The sequence below is a fragment of the Pteropus medius genome, unplaced genomic scaffold (genome assembly GCF_902729225.1).
Source record: "Pteropus medius unplaced genomic scaffold, Ma_sr-lr_union100, whole genome shotgun sequence".
In the NCBI taxonomy this organism is placed as follows: Eukaryota; Metazoa; Chordata; class Mammalia; order Chiroptera; family Pteropodidae; genus Pteropus; species Pteropus medius.
In genome coordinates, this window is record NW_024340695.1 from 2,679,884 (window position 1) to 2,700,622 (window position 20,739).

The 20,739-nt window shown below is 39.2% G+C and overlaps 1 protein-coding gene and 1 pseudogene across 1 annotated transcript in view; one reads left to right on the plus strand and one right to left on the minus strand.

Moving 5' to 3' along the window:
* SYT16 (synaptotagmin 16) overlaps positions 1-20,739 on the plus strand; it is a 200,621-nt gene that overhangs the window by 16,699 nt on the left and 163,183 nt on the right. The window lies entirely within an intron of this gene.
* Positions 855-973, minus strand: LOC120603955 (uncharacterized; annotated as a pseudogene).

A 20,739-nucleotide genomic window follows, 5' to 3' on the forward strand; every position in this document is an offset into this window, starting at 1 on the left:
TGAGGGAGGAGGACTAGCAGAGACTGAGAAGGAGCAATCTGTGAGGCAGGAGGAAAAACAGGAGAGGTAGTATTTGTACTAGAAGCCAAGTACAAATTTGCTTCAAGGCAGAGAGAATGATTAACTATGTCAAATGTGGTTGATTAGTTAGATAAAGATTGCCTCAGCCTGGGTTCCTTTAAAAGCAGAGCCTTGGGTACAAAGGTCTTGGGTACAGGTATTTATTTGGGAGGTGATCCAAGTAATAGGAATGAGAGTGGGGAGGTGAGACTGTGGGGGAGGAAAGCCACCAAGGGGTGTGTTATTGAGGTGGCTGCTCTAAGTTATGGAGTCACTCCACTGAGACATCTGAGAAGGGTACAGAGTGCCACCAAAACTGTCTCTTCAAACAGTGGGAAGCTGGGACATTTATCTGGTCTCCATTGGGTGAGGGTTTTCTTGGAAGTGTTATCTCGCCTCTATTTCTGTGCTTTGAAGGCTCTTGTGGGAGAAAGCCTTGAGGCAGAAAAGCTGAGAGAGGTGAGGTGGTTGCTTGTAAAGATGCTGTTAGTGAGCATGGGACAGCTGTGGTTGACATCAGAGGTGGGCCCAGGGAACCTGCTGCAGACCATCTTAAATGTCTGCTTCAAAAGACTGACAGTTGACTGTTGGATTTTGCAAAGTGAATGTCTTTTAGAAAGCAGCTTAAGGGTGTGCTGGGGCGCATACCTGAATAGAGTAGATTGTGGAAAGAAGAGAGACTGGAGAAAGTGTAGTAGATAGCACAAACAAATTGTGGAATGAAGAAGCTGGAGGCAAAGTCACATCAAGAGAGATTTATTATTATTATTATTATTATTATATTATTATTTTTATGCCTACAGCACCTGGTCTTTCTAAGTGGTCTCCCATCCAAGTACTAACCAGGCCTGACCCTGCTTAGCTTCCAAGATCAGACGAGATCGGGCACGTTCAGGGTGGCATGGCCATACACTAGAGAGATTTATTATTTTTAAAACGGGAGAAATAAGAGCATTTAGACTGATGGGGATGACTCAGAAGAGAGGAAAAAAATCTTTGATGTGAGAGAAAGAATTGATGGAACAGTGAGTGTCCTTGAGCAGATGAGAGGGGTGGGATCCAGTCCCTCGGGGGAGGATTTGGCTTCGATGGGGACGTGGGCATTCATCTGCAGTAAGGGGAGAGAAAGAGTATATGGAAGGTTGGACCCTTCTGATCGTCCTTCATTTCTTCCTTGCGAAAGAGGAAACAAGGTTATCAACTCAAGAGTGAAAAGGGGTGGGAGATGTTGGCAGTTTGCGGGGAGAGGAGAAGGTGTGAAGGGGTCATCTAAGATTGCACTGCCGGGACTGGCTAGTTTGTGAGCTCTTGGTTACTGACCTGTCAGATAAATACAGAAGAGGAGAGTAAACATTTAGAAAGTTTTATAGCAGTCGACATTGCTGTAACATTTTTATTGTATTTTATAAAAGTATCGGTCTGTAATGGGTCAGAAATAAAAACATCTGGACTTTCACAACGGATAGTTTAAGAGTCGCTGGTCTAGGAGAGTGAGAGAGAAGAGACTGGGGCAGTATAGGGAGATGGCCAGATCAGGGAAGATTGATTGCCTCACAGCACTGAGGATCCCCCCTGAGGCTTGTGGCCATGAATACAATGTGAGGCCATTCAGCTCACTGAGTGGTTTTCTCCTGAGGTTTTCTTCAGCTGCTTTAGTTCAGGCAGAGTCAGCAGAGAGTTGGATGTCACTATTATGGTTTTGCTAAGCGGGTCTGATGCAGTGGGAAGATGCCAGTGAATTTAGGGAGTAAACAAGTGAGAGGTATCGTGACTGCTCATAGCATTGTAAGCTGGGGAAAAAAGGAAGAACATCATGAGGAAGGTGAGAGACACTGTAAAAGTGGTAGAATGGAGGCGATGCAGATCCCGGAAGACTCAAGGGTGGTTAAAGTGAGAGTTGTAAGAGGCGTGAACTAGAAACACAGAGAGTGGTGATCAGAGAGCAGGATTCTTGATAATGAAATTCCTCACAACACTGCTTACAATAGCAAATGCTGAGAAGAACCTGAATAAGTGAATTTGCATGTATACAACAGAGGATTTTGAAGCTCCCAGAGTCATGTGGTTCCATTTTTGCAGATGCCCTTTATTAAGTTGAGGCAGTTGACCTCCTCCTAGCTTGCTGAGAATTTTGAGCAAGAATGGATGTTGACGTTTGTCAACTGCTATTTCTGCATCTATTGAGAAGATCATATGGTTTTTCTTATTTAGCTTGTTAACATGTTGAATTACATTGATTGGTTTTGAATGTTGACTTATTCTTTCATTCCTTGGATGAAACCACTTGGTCTTACGTATTATACTTAATGTATTGTTGGACTTCTTTGAATAAAATTTAAAGAATTTTTGTGTCTATGTTCTATGTTTTTGTTGTGAAAATATTGGCCTAAGTTATCTTAATATTTTTGCCCAGTTTTGGTATCAAAATAATTCTAATGTAGGGAGGAGGCAAGAGAATTAAAATATTAATTAAGCCACATTCAGAGACTGCAATATGCTGGTCAGCCCTGCAGCCAGGCCAGGAGGACACCTGCAGAACAAAGGAAGATTTCTGCTGGGATTGCTAACAGCCCATTCCCTTTCAGCCTGTGAAGGGGAAACAGGCACCAAGAGTCATTCCCTATGGCTAAAACCATGAACAACCTATGGATTAAAGGCTGGGAATTGCCAGCAGGCCTTGCACACTGCATATTCTTACCTTTTCACACTATATACCCTTCCCCTTCCTCACTGTGTGTCCCTATCAAAGGAAATGGGTTGACAAAGTCTTTTAAACAATGACTCAGAGGAACTAAAGAATGATATGTAAACTGAATTCCCTGAACACTCGGCCCCTCCTCTACTCACTCTTTCCCAGCCTCTCTTGGTCCCTCTCACTCTGTCTCTGAGAGGAGACCACACTCTGTCTGTGGAGTGTTACCCCTTTTCTAATAAACTTTCCTTTTGACTCTAACTTTGGCATGTGCATTGAATTCTTTCTTCACTCTCTGCTGAAGGACCCTCTTCTCTCAATGCAGAGCTTGATCTCCCTGTCACTTGGGGCAATTTGCCCTGTCCTGTATCAATTCTGGCCTCATAAAATGAGTGTTCCTTATATTCTATTTTCTTGAAGTGTTTGTGCAAAGCTGATATTATTTTTCTTTAAATGTTTGGTAGAATTTTCTAGTAAAGCCATCAGGTCCTGGAGATTTTTTTTTTTTTTTAAACTACAAATTCAATTTCTTTAATAGCTATGAGGCCATTTGGATCCTTCCTTCCAAAAAGCTGTATTTTTCCTTTTGTGATTTTTTCTTTGTTTTTCTCTTAGCAAAATTTTAAATATACAATACAGTATTGCTAATCATAGGTCCTATGTTCTTCAGAACTTAGTTATTTTGCATAACCGAAACTTTGTACCGTTTAACTAATATCTTCCCATTTTACCCCTCTCTCAGCCCCTGACAACCACCATTCTGCTCTTTTTCTCTGTGTTTGACTATTTTGGGTTCCATAAGCAGTATTTGTTTTCCTGTGTCTGGCTTATTTCACTTAGCATAATGATTTCCAGCCCCACCCTTGTTGTTGAAAATGGCAGGATTTTTTTTTGACTGAATAATATTCCATTGTATGTTTATACCACATTTTCTTTATCCATTCATCATTCAGTGGACATTTAGGTTGTTTCCCCATCTTGGCTATTGCAAATAGTGCTGCAGTGAACATGGGAGCACAGCTATCTCTTTGAGATCTATGCTTCAATTCCTTTCGATATATACCCAGAAGTGGCATTGCTAGATCAAACGGCAGTTCTATTTTTAATTTTTTGAGGAAATTTTATACTGTTTTCCATAGTGCCTGCACCAGTTTACATTCCTACCAATAGAATCCAATATTTCCTTTTTCTCCACATCCTCACCAACACTTCTTGCCCTCTCTGCCCCTTTTGATAATAGCCATCCTTACAGATGTGGGGTGACATCTCATTGTGGTTTTGATTTGCATCTCCCTGATGATTAGTGATGTTGATCACCTTTTCATATATCTTTTGGCCGTTTGTGTGTTTTTCTGGGGGGAGAAATATCTACTTAGGTCCTTTGGCTATTTTTGATCAGGTTATTTGTGTTTTTGCTATTGACCTCTATAAGTTTTATATTTTGTATGTATTTTGGATATTAATCCCTTATCAGATATATGGCTTTCAAATATTTTCTCCCTTTGCCTTTTCACTTTGTTAGTTGTTTCTTTCACTGTGCAAAAGTGTTTTAGTTTGATGTAATCCTACCTGTCTATTTTTACTTTTGTTGCCTGTGGTTTTGTTGTCATATCCAAGAAATCATTGCTCAGTCCAATGTCTAGAAGTTTTTTTTTTCTTTTTCTTTTAAAAGCTTCATGTCTTGTTTGTCTTTAATTATTTTGAGTTGATTTTTGTAGATGGTGTGAAATTAGGGTACAATTTCATTCTTTTGCATGTGGATATCCAGTTTTGCCAACACCATTTACTGAGGAGACTATATATTCCCCATTGTGTATTCTTGACACCTTTGTTGAAGATCAGTTCACAGTATACGTGTGGGTTTATTCTGGGTTCTCTATTCTGTTCCATCGGTCTCTGCGTCTGTTTTTATGCTAGTACCGTACTGTTTTGATTACTTTATGTTTATAATATATTTTGAAATCAGGTAGTGTTATATCTCCAGATTTTTTTTTCTTGCTTGAAATTGTTTTGGCTATTCAAGGTCTTTTATGATTCCAATTGAATTTTAGGATTGTTTTTTTTCTATTTTTGTAAAAAAATGTCATTAGGATTTTGATAGGGATTGCATCGAATCTATACATAGCTTTGGGAAATATAGACAGAATTAATATTTTGGGAAATATTAATATTAAGAATATTAATTCTTCTAATCCATGGCCATGGGATGTCTTTCAGTTTATTTGTCTTTTAAATTTTTGTGCTTTCTTTTACTTTGTTGAACCTCTCATTTATTCATGTATTTTTAAAAAAATTTCATTTAGTTGTCTATTTGTGTTCTTTTGTAGTTCATTAAGCATCTTTAAGATGATTATTTTTAATATTTTATTAAAATATTTTATTAAGCAGTTTATGAATCTCCATTTCTTTAGGGTCAGTTACTGGACATTTATTAGTTTCTTTTGGTGGTGTTATGTTTGCCTGACTGTTTATGATTCCTGTAGCCTTGCACTGGAGTCAATGAATTTGAAGGAAAAATCATTTCTTCTAGTTTTCCAGATTGGTTTCAACAGGTAAAAACCTGCTCCTGCTGGGTCCCCAGAGAGATGGGACTGCCTCTGGGACCACAGTAGAGTAGGGCCATAGCTGGGTCATAAGGCTACTTCCAAGTCCACATTTGGGCCTGCTACTTCCCGGTCCACAGTTGGACACAGGTGAGCATAGCTCCTGCTGGCTTCTGGGACAAACTGGACTGTTTCCCAGACCATGGTCTTCTGAGTCCACCTTTGGGTCCATGGTTGGTGTCCTGCTACCAAGGCATGGATGGGCATGGTTTCTGCTGGGTGCCCAGGTATCCAGGTCTGCCTCTGGGACCATGGTTGAGTGGGGTTAGAGCTGGGTCATGAAGCTATTTCTGGGTCCTCAGTTGAGTCTGAGCATAGACAGGCCTGTTACTGGAGTTCTGGGCAGGAGGGGATGGTGGTAGGAACATAGATGAGCTGGGCTGGAGTTGAGTTCACAGGGAGATGAGACTGCTCCCAGATCTGCAGCCAGGTTTGCAGTTGGTGGGGACCTACCTTCTCAAAGTGGCCTTAGAACAAACCTAGTTCTTGGGTTTCACTGTGGTGTCTACTTGGATCCTGAAGCTTTCACAAAATAACTTTTGTCCATGAACTGTTACCAAATCTGTGCTTCTTTTATGGGGGATGAGGGCTGGGGCCTTCCTTGTTGACATCACTGTTTTGTCTCCTTTTTTTTTCTTTCAATATTGCCGTAGTAGAAGGTAGGAAAGGCTTCCCTAAATAGCATATATATTTAATCTATATATTATATTTAATATCTATATTTTAATTATAGTTGACATTCAATATTATATTAGTTTCAGGTGTATAGCATAGTGGTTAGACATTTATATAACTTATGAAGGATCCTCCCCATAAGTCTAGTACCCACCTAGCATCATACATAGTTATTATAATATTATTGACTGTAGTCCCTATGCTGTACTTTACATTCATATGACTGTTTTGTAACTATCAATTTGTAATTTTTAATCCCTTCCCCTTTTTCATCCATCTTCCCAACCCCCCTCCCATCCAGTAACCATTAAAATGTTCTCTGTATCTATGAGTTTGTTTGTTTTAAGTGTTCATTTATTTTGGTTTTTAGATTCCACATATAAGTGAAATCATATAGTATTTTTCTTTCTCTGTTTGACTTATTTCACTTAGCATAATACCCTTTAGGTCCATCCATATTTTTACAAATGGTAAGGTTTTATTCTTTTTTTTTATGGCTGAGTACTATTCCATTGTATATATGTAGTACATCTTCTTTATCCAATCATCTGTTAATGGGAACTTAGATTGATTCCATATCTTGGCTATTGTATTGTGAAATGTCCTTCGTCTCTTGTTGTAGCCTTTGTTTTAAGTCTATTTTGTCTGATATAAGTATCGTTACCCCAGCTTTGTTTTTTCATTTCCATTTGTATAAAGTATCTTTTTCCATCCCTTTACTTTCAGTCTGTAGATCTTTCTATCTGAAGTAGGCCTCTTGTAGGCTGCATATACATGGATCTTGTTTTGTTTTTCATTCAGCCACACTATGTCTTTTGATTGGAACATTTAATCTATTTACATTTAAAGTAATTATTGATAGATATGTAGTTATTGGCATTTTATTATTCATATTTTTGATCTTTTCTCTCTTTCTTCTTCTTAAAAAAGTCCTTTTAACATTTCTTGTAATACTGGTTTGGTGATGGAACTCCCTTAGCTTTTTCTTATCTGGGATATTTGTTTCTTCTTGAGTTGACTTTGGTAGTATGTATCTCCCAAGCAATTTGTTCATGTTATTAAAGTTTGTCAGGGTTATTGGCATAATGTTATTAATAATACTTCATTGTTAATCTTTTTACTATTAAAAGTATTTCTAAAGGTATTCCTTCCCTCATTTATGATAATAGTAATTTGTGTCTTTTCTCATTTTTATTTTGATCAGCCTGGCTAGAGGCTTATCAATTTTTTTTTTTTTTTGCATGTCACTAACCAGGTGACCAACTATACCTATAGCTGTCGTATCTAAATTTTAAAATTCTTAGTACAGCCACTTCGAAGACCGTTCTTGGTTTAAAACTTGTACAGGAGATCTCCCTGCACAAGTTCACCTGGAATAAATGGGATCTCAGCAGCCCCAGCTCCTTACTGTGTCTTTCCTGTTGCTTCCAATTCTCAAGAGTGAAAAATTTCTTGCTGACTCTTTTCTGTGGTAGTTGAGAAGAGGGGCTGAGCAGTGAGGATGGGGCTGCTGAGGCCAGGGACACAGCCCATTCAGAACTCTCTCTACTCTTTGTCCTGAGGTTTGGGAAATACTGACTTTGGTTTAACTGCCCCAGTCACGGTTCATAGTCCCCTCGTTTTCGTCTCCTTCAGGAAGACGAGTTAGCCGTGTCTGTTTGGATGTATAATTCAGTCTCTAAAAACTGAGTTTAGTTTTGTTCAATTTCTTATGTCTTAATAAAAATACTTTATTAATCATTCTGTTATGCAACTGTTTACAGAATCTGATTTTGCATAGAATATAGGAGAGAATCATACTAAAACATTATATTCATAGATAAGGAATGATATTAGCAAATGAGTTAGCCTTATCTGTTTAATTTTCTCATGAAAGGCAATTATTTGTTAAGGAGGGCTCAATGTTTTACTGAGAATGAGCTAAAATATTAACCGTAGATATATCTTTCCTGGGAAAAGAGAACATGTGAATTGTAGAAACCTGTGATATTTGAATATGGGATTTTAGATGTGCTCTAATATTTGCTATTCAAACTTAGAGTCCTTGGCTGAAAGAATATAATGCTGAAATTATACCCCGAACACAGAGAAAGACTCATAGGCTTGTCCCATTATCTGAAGGGAAGCTGCCATGCTCACAAACAACCATGAGTGAATTTGGGGGCCAAGGGACAGACCGCATTTCTTTCTGGTTCATCTCCAGCTCTTTTTTGTCAGTGCTGGGTTTGTCTGGCTTCTCCTTAGCAAGCCTCTCTCCTTTCTCTACCTTCTTTCCATCAGGGCCCTGGCTGCTGCTCGTCTCCCCTCCTTGGACCTTCTGTCCAGTCCCATTGGCCATGGATCTTGACATTTTGTAGACTGTCCACCAGAAACAAATCTTTTTTTGTGTGAATAACATTTATTCATAGCATAACTTTGATGCATTTTTATGCTAAAAAATCTTTTTTCACATGAATAGGGCAGTGCAAAGAGGGCGATGGGGGCAGAGAATCCCCTCAGAACACACAAAGGTTTAATATTCACATTAGAAGTGCCTTAGTGCCCTTAATTCATGAACTATTTCTTATTCTTGACCATTAATCCAAGTTATCCATCATAATACAAAAAAATTCATGTTAGGATTGCTAATAGTAAGACGATATTACCTACTTCGTGGCCTTCTATGAAGTTATAGACTAACTACAGTTGTTTCTAGAGCTATAAAAAGGGCTGTTTGTGCCCTCTTAATTTTCTTATGTATTATGAAATTTTGGACATGTTTAGTGAGGAGTTATCAGTGTTAGAAATAAAGTAGAATATGTTCTGCCTTCAGAAATTCCATTGATTAATGACACCAATTTTGGGGGTAAAAGTTGCTGAAGTGCTGTCTGAGCTCTATAAAGGATGTGGATATGAACTCTAATTGCACAGCATGTTACAAGACAATTTGGTTGATATCGAAAAAGAAACAACCCTTTCCCTTTGGAAGACATTACTGTGAAAAATTCCATCAAGGGCGTGAGAGCAAAGTGAGATGAGATACCATATGTATTTTTACCTCAGGGTGAAGTACAGAGACTATTTTTTGTGCCCCCACACCTTTGTGTCCAGGGATTGCTGTGCATCAAAGATAAGCCTTTATACATTTAATTGACTTTTGAAAAAATGTCTAAGTCCACCCAAGTGAGAATCTCAGGAACCATAAAATAGTAGAGATCTTTAATTCCATTTACTCTGTAGGATCCAAACTGAAAACCTAAATGGCCTTTATATTAAATAGGCTAGCTTTATACCATTTAACATGTTCAGAACCAATGAAGCAAGATCTAATTTGTTTAATGTGTAAGAAATTTTCTGTTTGGTGTTGAGTCCTGTGCCAAATTATGAAATATATTGCTACTTTAGAGTCTGGTTATTCTAAGTGTAAATATAAAAGGAGATGTAGAGATGAGCTCCAGAAAACGGAGAGAGAATACATGATTTTTGGGGGGGCTGGGACAGTTTTATTTTTGAGACTTAGGAATAATGACTAGTATTTGACAGTCTTGCCATGCAACATGCAGGTTTGGACCAGCAGACTGGGCACCACCTGGGAGTTGGGAGAGCTGCGGAATTTCTGACCCACTGACTCAGAGTCTGCATTTTAACACAATCCCCATGAAATTCATAAGCACATTAAACTTTGAGAGACATTGCTCGAAATGATGAGGTCTGCCTATATAGCATTGTGGTTTTAGTATGTATATTCAGTGCTTCTTGATTCTCCAGAGAATAGTCTTATAAGAAAGTGGCAATTCAATCTACACCTTTCTCCTATGATTTCTATCTTTCTACTTTTGAATACATGCCTGGTTGAAAGTGAGGAATTGGGGAATTTTCTGGGATTAGATAAATTTCTGTGGATTGGGTGTATATAGAATAAAGACTAGAGCCTTGGGAATTGGAAAAGAACTGGAAAATTGTGAAGGATAACAAAAACTCCAAGCATATTATTGGTTGTCGCATGGTTAAAACATTGAAAACGTACTTTTTGACTTAGAGTTTTGGGTTGCAGCAATCAACCAGTGTTGATTGATTTAAGCAGCACATGAGTTATTTGAAAGGATTTTTCTTGGTTCACAGGATCTCCGGGTGGGCTGGAGACCCAGGTTGTAGCTAGGAAGCCAGAGATAGAGCCTGCGTCAGCCTGCAGAGCTCGTCTGGTGGACACTCCTGTTACTGCACAGCATTGGAGGCTGTAGCTTGCACCCTGGGTGCCATTGTTACTGGACATGGCATGCCCACACCAGCCCTGCTCTGCAGGAACTCTGCATTCCCTGTAGCATGCCTCTTTCCAGTGGGAGCTCTGCATGGTCTCTGTAACTCTTGGGTGGGTTCATCTGATTGGTAATGACTAGATCATGTGCCTTTGTCCCAAATGCAAGGGAATCTGGGAAAGTAAGGTTTTGGCATCTTCACTTTCACTGAAGGAGGTGAGCATTGCCTCATTAGGTTGGGAAGTTCCCCATACATACGAAGTGAAGTTGAGATGCAGGTGTTCAGAAAGAACGACACATGTTTGATAGAGTTGCCTATGTGTGTGTGTCCACACACGTGTGTGAATGAATGTGTGTGTCCAGCTTACTAGAGACACTAATTACAATAGGATGCCTTTCTGATTTCATAATGAAGGTTGATAATGGAAAGATGATAAGATTCATTTTGCAGAATTTTACTTTTTCGGTTAAAAGTGCTAACATATATATAAATCATGAGTACCAGTCATTCTTTTAGGTTACATTTAGCCAGGAGTAAACTTGATGTTTTCTGTGAGATAAAAAAGCTTCCTAACATTCACTCTGAAATATGGAATTCATTGCATTCTCTTTCTAAATGAGAATCATATTTAGTGAAACTCTGACCATGTAATCAAGATAATGAGAGATTTTTATTTTGCCCAAGTGACTCAGTTGTGAAGTACACACTTTGATTTGTGCTCTGATGGGAGGGTGAGAAATGATCGCTGCCTTAGTATACATGAGGCACAAAGCAGAAAACAAAATCAGCAGGCTCTGTGTCATATTCGTACTGAGATAACACCAAGGAACAGCTGTGACTCTTTCAAATGACTCCATTTGTTTGATAATTGCCGGGTAAAAATAGTGCCACTATTGGCTATTTCAGGATGACAGATGGCGTTCTAGATTATGTTCCTTTCCTTGTGCTCAAAACGAACAGGGTCAAGTCTTTCAGAAAATTACTGTCTATGTGTGAGACAGCATCAGATAAGGGGCAGGGCACCATTTAAAGCTTCTGTTCTGCAGGTAGGTAGGAAGCAGGGGTTGAGCTGTGGGGGAAACAGGGAATTGAATTATTCCAGCCTGAGCAATGATGAGAAATAAAGGCAGCTGTCTGTTGCTTAGGAACAGAAATATCTTGTGCCTCCGCTACAGCTGGAGGAACCAGGTCATTTACTTTCAGAGTTCACTTATCGGTTATTCAGACAGAGCTAAAGTGAGCCCACTTTCCTTCTTGGCTTTGTGGGATATGTGTATGTGTGTGGGGGTTCTCATTAAACGCACCCCCTCAGCTTTCTTCTACTCTGCAAACTTCACTGTTGCTCCTAATGCATTGTCTAAAAATGTGCCAATCAAAAGTATGTATTAACCGTGTGTGCGAGGGGGTACATAATAGATTTTCTTCAGGAGCTGGCCCTTGGGTATTTTTCTCTACCAGTAAGCCAATGGAGCCCATACAAGTGGAGTACAGCATTCAGTCTTTCTCTGAATTGCATGTAATGTTGGATGTCTTATTGGCATTCTCGTTTGCACCTGGAGGAGGGCAGGAAGGTCGTCCCCCCGCTCCCCGCCACCCACACTCTTTCTCCCTCCCTTCCTTCTTCCCTCCCTCCCATTTAGATCTGAAGTCAAGGAAGGAGGCAGAAACACTGATGTTTTGTAAAGTCTGAGGGCCCCGTTTCCTGGTACTAAGAAGGAAGGACAAAGATTTGCAGTCTTACCTGTGTATGAAAATCTCTTTCAGAGCTTTACAAAATATACATTCCTGAGACTTATCCTCCAAATTCTGATTCATTAGGTCTTTGATATAGCCTGGGCCCCTGTGGGTTTAAAAGTTTCCCTGGTAATTAGATGTTAAAAGTCATTCCTATTTTCTCCCTACTCAACTCCCGCTAAAGCTAAAGAGTGTCAGACCTCCATAACCGGCCTGGGGACAGGAAAGCCTGGGCATAAAGTTCTTGGTCTTCCTCATTCCTGTCCAGAGTTAAGTGCTCACCCTATGTTCTTCTTAGGCAGCTCTGTGAACTAATGAGCACATGGTTTCTGCAAGGATGGCTTCCTTGGTCTTCACAGTTTGAGTGGGAACACTTTCTCAGGAACACTCAGAAGGAGAATTGAGGCTTGTAGTTGTGTAGAAATGTAGTGGAAATATTTAGGAGGTGTCTAGGCTTTGGGAAACTAATTAGAAGAGCCCTAATCCCTGGGTGTTTCTGACCAGAAAGAGTGATAAGAGCAGAATATTCTGGGCACATAGGCAAACATCGTAAACATATCAGGCCTGGGCAAGGCCTGGGGGATGTATGAACAACTCTTAGTTTTACTCACCCTTCTCTAGGGGTCTAAGGGAAATCAAATAGCTTAGATACGAGCATTATAGTTGCAGCAGCATATAATTTTAGTCAGAAAGGAGATGTAGTTCCTGTTTACCTCTTTTTTTTTTGTATTCATAAAGAAGCCAGTGATTATTACTTTGAAAATGAAGATGATTATATAATCTTTAAACCATTCTCGGTATAACGATAAAAAAAAAAGTTGATCATTTCTCCTAGAAAGCCACATGGCAAAGGCAGTTTTTTCTTGGCTCTTTTTTGCTGTTATATAAACATCCACTTGTGCGAGCATCAGAGTTGATCTGAAAATCTCATTTTAAAGAGAGCTGAGATGTAGCCCTGCTACCACATGCATGAAAAGAAACTCTGTGGGCAGCCCTAATTTGCATGATTCCCAAATGCAGGTATGTGACTAAAGCATAATGGGTCTGGTTTTCAGGTGTACCTGACCATGAAATCAGTCTCAACGGCTACCTGGTCAAACAAACTCACATCTCTCACAATGGCTTGCAAAATCCTGAAGACTGATTCAAGAAAGAAGAAAAAGAAGAAATTTCAACCAGATTCACAGCGAAACTTGAGTTTTGAAGTAATTTGAATTTCTGATTCTTTTTATAGTCCCCACTCATTCCCTTCATAACAGCACAAAATCCAAAATGAACTTGAAGTTCTCCCTCTTCTGGTGATGAGGACTAGGAAGAGTCTAAGAGAACATTAAAAAGATTTAAGCCAACCCGTAGTGGGAAATGTAGAGAGGCTAAATGGGAGGGACTTGGAGCAGTAGTGTAGGAGCTGTTGGAGGGTTTCTCTAGAAGCTATGTTTCTGTAGCAAGCACACTTACTCTATAATGTTTGCTTAGTATAATGAAAGTGTTGGCTAAAACCTCCCAGAACACCCCTTGGTGCTAACAGTCTTTTGTACCCAAAGTCGGTACCTCTCCCCACCATATCTTGCTATTAATTTGTTTTTTTGTGTGTGAGTCCATTTCTCCCAAAACATAGACTCAATGTGCCTCTAAGGAAGAGATCAGCCATATCCCACCTCAGAAAAGCAGATACCAAAGTGTTTGCACACAGCGAACACTTAGTAACTTTATAATTAATAATTTTCCTAGTTGGCTCCCGTTGTGATTTAAGACAGAAAGGAGAAGTGTGCCTTTTCTCGCTTCTCTCACTTGACCTCTAAGTTAATAAAATGAGTGACAGATGACAACTGCCAAGAAGTAAAGATCCCCTTTCAGCAGTCTAACCCACAGACTCTTGTCACGCCTTCACCTCTGTGCTTGTGGCAAATAGAGTCCAATACTCGTTCACTCTTATCATTTTTGACAGATCATTTTACCTCTCTGTGTGATCTAAGCTCTAACATTTTGTGATCCATAGTTTTGTGACCTAGTAATATTCCCAGACCTCCCATTTCCACGGTCCCTTCCTTAACCTTTTATCACACACACACGCACACACACACACACACACGGCATCATCACCAGCATCTTAGTTTCACGCTCTGACACCATTCCATCCTCCCAGCTGAGCCCCCTTAGTACCATCACCCCAGCAGACCTCTAATCTGTTGCCTCACTACATTTCCACTGTCCACAACCCCTTCCCCTTATATTTCTTTTTTACCTAGTTTAGATTTCACAGTTGATCATTATAATTATTTAAGCAGCTAAATGTTGCAGGAGAAAAATACATAATTGTGTTCATTGATCTTTAAATTCATGATGTAAATCTAAAATGAAGATTTGACATTGCTTGGCCATCCTATGACACCTGCTTATTATATTTATTCTCTACTCTCTAGAGCACTGATACTGTCTTCTCTATGCTCTCCTTTCTCACTTACCCTCAGCTAATGATCTTGCCTCAAAATGTATTGGGAAAAGGAAGTAGTGAGGTACCCATCATCAAATCTCACAGCCCTCTTATAACTTTATCCATACTCCATTTTCTACTTTTATCTGCAGATGAAGTATCTTTGTTCCCATCAGAGGCTGCTGCTACTCGTTGTCTTCCAACTTCATCACAGATATACTGAGTATAGATCTTCATTTACTCAGTTCAATAACGGTTTACATTTGTTGGACTGATATAATTATTTATTATGAATAAATAATTCCCCTTATAGTGCTCCAGTCTGTGACAAATTAATTGGGCTCCCTAGTTAAAGTTCCATATATGGGATGATCTGTTTCTGGGCTCACTGCTCAGACCATCTCTATGCAGATATCACACTGTCTTAGTCACTTTACAGGTAGTTACCTAGCTTTATAGTAAGTCCCAACATATGGTGGGGCAAGTCCTTCCTTCTTTTCTTTGTTAGGAGTGTATTGGCTCTTCTTGGCCCTTTACCATTTCATGTGCATTTTAGAATAGGTTTATAAAGTTCCACAGAATCTTGTTGGGGTTCTGATTGGAGTTTCATCGAGTCTCTATGTTAATTTGGGGGAGAATTGACATCATTAAAAAATCAAATCTTCCTATTCATTAATACATATAATGCTCTACTTGGTTTCCCCTTACTATCTTTTAATAAAACATTATAATTTTCGGTATCCAGGTTGAACATATATCTTGTTGATTTTTTTTACTAGGTATTTTATTGTAAATGGTGTATTTAAAAATTATGTCTTCTATTTTTTTTTGTGGTGGTGCAGTTGACTTGTATATTCTTATATGCATCTACTTTGTTAAAATTTGCTTTTATTTATAATAGTTTATAAATTTGTTAGTTTTCTGTGTAGATAGTCCTTCGATTTGCAAGAAATTGTGGTTTTTGTTTTCTTTTCCAATCCTTCTGTTAAAAAAAACTTGTTTGACATATAATATACACATAGAAAAGAACACACATAAGTTTACCTCTTGATACATTTTAACAAAGTGAATACACATTTATCTAGTACCTAGATCAGGAAACAGAACATTATTTGCATCTCGTAACCCCTCCCCCACTCCCACCCCTGTGCTCCCTTCTATCACTACCTCCTCAAAGGGTAACCCTTGTGCTTTTAACACTTTATTATGGTCTTACTTGGTTCATGCAGAGTCCTCTCTCTCCGGTGTGTCACTTTCTCCCTTTCTGCTGGAATATTCCCAGTAACATACAAACATGCTTTAAACTTATCCATCTTAAAAACTCTTCCTTGACCAATGTCCTTTTCTAGTCACTGCTCCATTTTGCCCCTCCCCTTCTCAGCAAGAATTTTTGAACAAGTGCCCCATAGTCACTGTCTCTACTTTCTTGCTTCACGGTATTCTTTTCATCTCACTTGAAGCTGGCTTCTGTCTTTGGTATTCTACTGAAACAGCTCTTGTCAACATTACAGTGACCTCCATGTTACCAAATACAATGGAGAGTTTTGTCCGTTATCCTTTTCCATCTCTTAGCATCACTTGATGTAACTGGCCCTTGTCCGTCTTGAAATATACTCTTTTCATGGCTTCCATTTACTATGGTGATTACTTGTTCAGCACCTTTCTTTTCACCTAGACTCCAAGTTCCACAAGGGCAGCGGTGATGTCTAACTTTCCCGCTGCTCCAGCCCCAGCATCTAGTTCAGCGTCTGGTAAATAGTAGAGTGACAAATATTTGTTGTCCGGGCCTTAAGGATTACAATGCATATCCAATCACTTTTGTCTCATGTCTACTTGAATGTCTTGCAGGTACCTCAAATTCAACGGGTACAAAATGTGTTTATCATCTTAGTCTATAAACTCTTTCCTTCACTAGTGTTCCCTCTTTCAGTATACACCACTACCATCCATTAAACTCTAGCTCCTTCTTCTTCCTCATCCCCACATCCAGTGCATTACTAATACCTGACCATACTACTACCTAAATATTTTTTCCAAATCCATTCACTTCCCTCTATTTCCATTTTCATCCTTCTGTTATGTCACCACGTCGAGTTACTTCAATAGCTTCTGAACTGCTTTTGTTCTAAATCTAGTATTGCTTCCCTCTACTTGGTTCTCCATGGTAGCCAGAGTGGTCCATTTTAAAAATGCAAGTCTAATTAAATAATAAATTATAAATTAATATATATACATTTATATACATAAATTTATATACATTGCATCATATACTATCCCCTAAAATATAAAAATAGAATTAACGTAGGGTAAGGAACATAGAATTAACATAGGGTGAGGAAGATAGTGCAGAGCTGCACTATCAAATATAAATGACTCAATAGGTAATTTGTATTTAATTTCAATGTCACTATTTTTCCAAATCTCCCAAGCATCTTTTGGATTTCCACACAGCTATTGTATTTTCTATAACTATTGACCCATCAGGTCCTTTTATCTTTCTGCGCCTACTTTTTCTTCAAGCCGAAGTGTGTAGATGCTTTTTCAGTTACAGAGGGGAGATTTGCACTAATCATTAGAAAGGAATATATAAACGGAACTAGTTATCTGGGGCTGATGCACTATTTGGCAATTCATTCATCAACAACGGTCTTGTAAAAACATTAAAAGGAGAACTCCTCATCCTCTCTAAATTAACATTAATGATCATTAGTGACCCAGAGTCAATTTATTATTGCTTTCTTTATTTTGTTAGACATAGATTTTCAACAAGTTAAGGAAGCGCATTTTGTAATTACTAAAGGGCTTCTTAAAGGACTTTAGTCAATGATATTTAGATACCCTACAAGAAAAACCAAAACCTAAGTTTAAAGTTTAAATAGCTTCTCTTCTCCTTCAGTTGGTGCCTAAGTAGTTGCTTGCAGAAAAGCTTGACCAACTGAATGACAAAGTTGAAAAGTCCTTTGTTATTGATGACGTGCTTGGTTTTAAAATTTGAGAGCAATAAGGCGTGACTATTTTCCTGTTTTCAGAATTAGCAAGAGCAGCAGGACAAGAATAATAGGTAGGTTCATTATGCCTAAGAAGTTGACGTTTTGTTTTTTTTTTTCCAGAAAATAATTGCTTTTCTGGAGTGCAAAAAGCTTTTGCTTATTTAGTGTCAAGATCTGTTATGTCGATCGGGGATGAAGTCACTCTTCCCACTGTTTGTAGGGCAGAAAGTCAATAAATGTGATTGGCAGCTTTGTGCAACATTGAAAAGTCTCCAGCAGATTTCTCACTTGGGACCCACTAAAAACCAGAGGACTCCAGGAAGTAAAGTCGATTGTCCTCTTTTGACATAGGGCCATAAACATAATGGAATGAAAGATTTGAGCACAATAATCTCTACTGATTGCTTTGGTCGGATCACACCCAGCTTTCTTTTCCTCTCAGATGCTGTTGTTTCAGAAAGTATTACTAGAAATGCATTATCTGTCTAATATTGTGTAACAAGATACCTGATTTTAAATGGGCACAGGGAAGTAGTGGAGTGGAATGCTTAAGGTCATGGGCTTTTGAACAAGAGATCTGAATTTAAATGTTGACTCAGTGGGTTGTATGACTTTGGGTGAGTAACCCAAAGTTGTTTTCGTTTCTTTATCTATCTTATGGGGGAAGATAACAGTATTTCCCACAGAGTGTTTTGGTGAAAACTGAAGTTATTTATGTAAAATGTGTGGCAGATAGTGATGGCTACTACTAGAATTATTATCATTATTGAGATTGCTGGGGAATGGCCAAAAGTTATCCTTTGGTCTTGCAGGGGACACTGAAGGTAAATTTATCCTGGCATTAACATCTCTGGAGAGAGGAATTTTTGCACATATAGCCAGGTTAATGTTTAATAAATGGTCACCTGAGGCTTGTCAAAGCAAGAAGATATTTGAAAATACAATGGAATCCATGTTTTAAGGTGTCGTAATAGAAAGATAGATCTTATTTCTACCCTTTTTCTGTAAAAAGCTATAATGATGAGGATAAATCTGATAGTTCTCTAACATCACATCTTGTGATAGTCTATCATATTTGAGTTTTTGCCAGCATTGGTACAAAGCATTTGAATCACATTCACCCTAGGAGGCCCAGGGAGAGGTTCTGATACACTGCAGAGAAAAAGGGGTTTGCAGCCACCAGGAACATATAACTCAGGCCAGCCATTAGGGAATGAGAGCACCCCTTTTCCAAGTGGAGAAAGATCAAAAAGAGGCAGGATATTTCTCTGCTTTTGGTTAGGAGAAGCATGGGCAAGTCTTCCCACTCCGTCTTCTATCTTTAGTTGCAGGTGTTACAAGACTGGTAGATACCTTTGGTGGAAGTATTGAGGGTGGGGTGGGGTTGAAGGCCTTGTAGCTTGGGGTCATTGGGTTGGGGATTGGAGGGAGGACTGCTGCCCTGGATGAAAGGAGGGGCCTGGGCAGTTCCCAGAGCTGTGGTTGCGGATCAGGGAATGAGAGGGAGGGTACTTTGGGTTTCCTTTCAAGTTGCCCATCTCATTTCACACATTAATAATAAGGACAAGGATTTAGGCTCACTGCCCTGTCCAAAGTGAGCGGGGGTGGGGCGGGGGGACTACATTTGTCCTTTGGGTACCTGAGTATGGAATTCCACGTGAAGGAAAGTGTTGCGTGGTCTTAAATTTATTAGGAGTAACTTCTTATTACCCCCCACCTCCCCAAAAGAAGACAACAACCAAAAAAGCTTAATTTTCTATAGAAAATACAATTTTCATTTCTTTTTAGAAAAAACAACTGAGCTTTTTGTCTACAGTGTTCTTTTATCTGGATCCAGATTTTTATAAAGCCTTGAATTCATTGATACATGAAAAACTGAGGCCATTGTTGACAGGAATTGTGTATGTTAGTAAATTATGCATAAGAGTAGCAGGAAAAAAAAAAACCCAAGCCTCTGGGGTTGTATTGAACCTTTTCCTTTCTGCTTTCTGTGAGTGAATGGCAGAGGGCTGGCAGCGGGTGGGCGGGGCAGTGGCTGGTGAATGAGGAAAATTAGCTTGGCTGGGTTGATTTTTCTCTTTGAACAAGACCTTGTGCCCAAATGTCATATATATCGTTTTGCTTGAATGGATATGAAATGTGCTGGGAAAATAAATAGGTCTCCAGTGTGCAGGGACTCCTTGTTGACGACTTCGCTTTAAGCGCTCTCCCTAAGGGAGGTGGTGATGTTTGCCCCTCACCTGTGAACCTGCTCCCTTGGCTTTGGCTAAGGTACTTTCCTTCTTTTGCCTTTTAAAGCTCCACTAAGTAGTTTCCTTCTGGCTCTAGAGAAAGCTGGAGTGTTTTATTCCCTGATGAGCATTTGAGAACTGGATCCTTTGGTTTACTTTCTACTCCCTCCTTCTAGGACATGCGCACCCCCGTGCACACACACATAATCTGTGTGTGTGTGTGTCTCTCTGTCTGTCTTGCATTTGCTCTTTATGGCAAGCACATTATTATTCTTTTTTTTTTCTCTTGCATATTTGAGCGTTGCCTTGCATTTCAACCCAATTGTCTTCTGCTTCTGCTCTTGAGAATATGATGTTGGGAGATTCAGAATAATTAATTTCAGTTCACTGCTGACTCACATGGGGTGATTTGAGTGGCAGCAGCTAGAGCCGACAGCCTGTGGGATCAAGTTCATGTGCCTTAGTAGCTGCCACTGCAGTGCTGAGAGTAGATGTGGGACTGAAGGGACTGACACCTGGGATCTGTACAGAATTCTAAACCATTATGTGGAAGACAGGAATAAAAAAAGCTATATTGGGAAAAGATGATAAAGACAGAACAACTAACTAGACTAGAGAACAAGACGAAAGGAGAGAGGGAGAGTAAAGAATCAAGCCGGACATCGTAATAGAATGTAATCCCAGGCTAGGAGAGGACTAAAGATATCAGTTGGGAAAGAGTAAAAGGATGAGTCGACAGTGATGCTTTGCATATTGAAAATTCTCATTTTGGTAGAATCTAGTCAATTATTATTTTTTTGTCGAATATCTTACATAATTATGTGCCCATGTTTGGATACTTAGTAAGTTGCTTTCATCTATTTTAGGGTTGTTTTGGAAAATATGAAAAAAAATCCCTCTAGCATATGGCAGGACCCCAATTAAAATGGATAAATACAAAAGAGAATTTGACTCATAATAACAGAAGTCTAGGGGTAAGGCTGACTAGGTATGGCTGAGCCCAGGGACTCAAATAAGGATTTCATTTCCTCCCTCCCTCCCTCCTTCCCTTTCTTTCTCTCTCCTGCTTTCTCTTTTTCTGCCC